Consider the following 3,369-nt stretch of genomic DNA (forward strand, 5'->3'; position numbering starts at 1 on the left):
CAGCGAATTGCAAGCATTGTTGGATGAGGATGACGCTCAAACTCAACAACAACTCGCGGATCAATTGAATGTGACACGAGAAGCCGTCTCCATACATTTTAAATCCATGGGAAAGATCCAGAAGATGGGAAAATGGGTTCCACATGAACTGAATGAAAGACAGCAGGAAAATCGAAAAACCACTTACAAAATGCTGCTCGACAGATACAAAGGAAAGTCATTTCTCCATCGAATTGTGACTGGCGATGAAAAGTGGATATATTTTGAGAATCCTAAGCGTAAAAGATCATGGGTAACTCCAGACGAACCATCGACATTGACAAATCGCTATGGCCGGAAGACAATGCTCTGTTTAGTGGGATCAGAAAGATGTCATCTATTATGAGCCGCTAAAACCTGGCGAAACCGTTAATACTGAACGCTACCGACAACAAATGATCAATTTGAATCAAGCTTTGCGTGAAAAACGATCGGAATATCAAAAAAGGCAACAAAAAATGATTTTGTTTCATGATAATGCACCATTACACACAGCAAAACTGGTCAAGGAAACGATTGAGGCGTTTGGTTGGGAAATACTTTCGCATGCGGCTTACTCACCAGACTTGGCTCCGTCCGATTATTACTTATTTGCATCGTTGGGACACGCACTTGCTCAGCAGCGCTTCACTTCTTACGAAGATGTACGAAAATGGCTAGATGACTGGTTTGACTCAAAAGAGCAACAATTTTTTTGGCGTGGCATCCACAAATTGTCAGACAGGTGGGAAAAATGTTTAGCTAGCGATGGGCAATACTTCGAATAAAATATTTTTTATCGTTTTCATGCAATAACCGTGTATTTTCTATTAAAAAATTCCGGTTTCATATTTACATACCTGGTAACAATAACCCACTTGTATGCAAAACGTACACTATAATATTATTAGCAAAGATTTCGCGAGAGATATTGAGTATTAAATATTGAATATTAAAATAGATGAAATCGTATAACATTTATGATCTTCTTACGTATCCCTTACATAGAAATTTAATATTAATACTGGCCAATTAATCGCTTATTTTCAGTATTAAAATTACGGTTAACAATACTTCTAATACTCAAAATAAGTGATTAATTGGCCAACACTAGTATTAAATTTCTATAAGGAATGATTATTATGTCAATAACAAATAAAATTATAAAAGAGGGAAGCGGAGAAAATTCAGGTTAAAAAAGAATTTACTTTCTAGGGTATACGTCGGTATGATGTCATTGATTAGTTTATAATTCTGAACGATCGTTGAACCCACGCCTAGTATCAGAACAATAAGTAGGTCAGTCTCCATAGCGGACCAGTAAGTCTTTACTATAAACCGGTATTATGAAATTACTCCGATCTATCGGGACATGTCACGTCATCGTGTGTAATTTTGAAATATCTGTCACGTTTCTTTTCACATTACATTATAAACATCGCGAACAGGTAATCTCTAAGAACATCATCGTAATTTCTGAGAAAATGACGAAATGCGGGATGACACCCAGTTGGACACGAGCGATTCACAGCGCTTGAGACTACAAAGCTCCTAAGCACCGATCGCTGTGATTGGTGGTGTCCAATCGAGACGTGGTCAATCGGGATCACCCCCGAAATGCGTATGCGTGCAATAAAAATATATATATAATAATTTTTTTCAAAAAGAAAGACTCGTCGACAAAAATTATCAATTTTCTTAAATTTTTTATCTATGTTTATTACATTTTCGTATTTCATCAGTTGATTTATGTAACACATCACTCAATAAGTCTCGGGCCTAACTAATAAAACAACAACTTTTAGGTAAAATTCGACTTTATTCATCAAAATAGTCTCCTTCTAGGGTGATACACTGATTCCAACGCTTCTCTAACAATTCGATGCCTTTTTTGTAGAACGGTTTGTCTTTGGCCTCAAAATACGCCCCAGTTTCCGCAATAACCCCCTCATTTGATCTAAATCTCTTTCCCTGGAGTATTCTTTTGAGGTCTGCAAACAGCCAGAAATCGCTGGGTGCCAGATCTGGAGAATATGGTGAATGGGGAAGCAATTCGAAGCCCAATTCGCGTACTTTTACCAATCAACACACGAAATTCAGATTTTTCCATTGTTTTGAAAAATGCAAAAGTAGCGTCACTTAAATCACTGTAACTTGTAAAGTAAAAGTCCGATTGTCATGAAATTTTAACTCATATCGTTTGAAGGTTAGTACTTTCTAAAAATTATATGGATTTGTTATTAGTGCGCCATCTATTATGTCAGGCCCGGGACTTATTGAGTGATATGTTAGAAGAAAGTCGCCAATACCGACATACCTCTTTGTTTTTAAATAATGTTTCTTAAACAAAAGGTAAAAATAAAACTTTAAAAATATAAGTACAAACTAAAAAGTGTCTTCTATCAGATAGTATAAGCAGTTTTTATAATACTGTTTGCAATTTTGCAATAATTAATTTTTTCGTAAAATAAACAAAAATGAGCGTCTGACAAAATAGGCTCCAAAACTGACGCAGTAGGCAGTGATGCTACGTATTCCTATTCCTTTTTATTTTAATTATCTGTATAAAATACCTACAAGTTGAATGTATATAAGATTTTCTAGAATCTTTTCATTTCATTATAAAACATTTTTATTGAATTATATGCATATTTACTTTATGCTGTTCTGTAAGATGCAAATATGTAATGTGATAATTTTTCAAGAATTTTTCCATATATGCACAATTGCCTTCAGCTCCAATAGAGCTATTTGACACTATAAAGCAACATTATAAAGATTAAGTTAGCTTATGGTCTGTTTTACAGACAGGTATGGCGGTTTATGCTTACCCCAATTTTAAATTTAAAATTGTATTATGAAAAAACTAAGAAAAAAAATATAAATAAAACTGATTTAAAAAACTATAAGCATTTAAAACGACATAATATTATTAATAATATAGTCACTATTATTTAAACTACGCAGTTCGCAAAAGAAAATCGTAAAGAATTTTATTTTCGCATTCATAGAATTCGTTTTTAGCTGATTTGGTATACAAACAAGCCACAAATATACGAATTATGAGTTTGTACTTCTTTAATTAGCTAAATAGATCATGATTTTATTAGTATTAATAAAGTGCAATAGTTAGTTTATGAGAAATAAGAGGATGTCGCTTTAGGAGACCTACGTCAGTATCGGAAATATTCCTCCATACGTTTTTCGTTTAAAGTCACGATTCTCAAAGGCATGTAGAGAACAATAATAGAGAACGGGATGGAAATGAGGAGGATCACCAACATATCAACATGAGATGAATAAGGAGAAAAATAGAAAGAGAGAGAAGGGGGAGAGGGGGGGGGGGGGGGG

The 3,369-nt window shown here is 34.4% G+C and overlaps 1 protein-coding gene across 1 annotated transcript in view; it reads left to right on the forward strand.

Moving 5' to 3' along the window:
- Positions 1-1,294: 1,294 nt before the first annotated feature.
- Positions 1,295-3,369, forward strand: part of LOC108764004 (glucose dehydrogenase [FAD, quinone]-like) — a 15,666-nt gene continuing 13,591 nt past the window's right edge. The window contains exon 1 of the mRNA XM_018511990.1: positions 1,295-1,317. The gene's annotated coding sequence lies outside the window, so the exon portion shown is untranslated. The remainder of the gene's footprint in view (positions 1,318-3,369) is intronic.

Source organism: Trachymyrmex cornetzi, unplaced genomic scaffold, assembly GCF_001594075.2.
Source record: "Trachymyrmex cornetzi isolate Tcor2-1 unplaced genomic scaffold, Tcor1.1 scaffold390, whole genome shotgun sequence".
Lineage (NCBI taxonomy): Eukaryota > Metazoa > Arthropoda > Insecta > Hymenoptera > Formicidae > Trachymyrmex > Trachymyrmex cornetzi.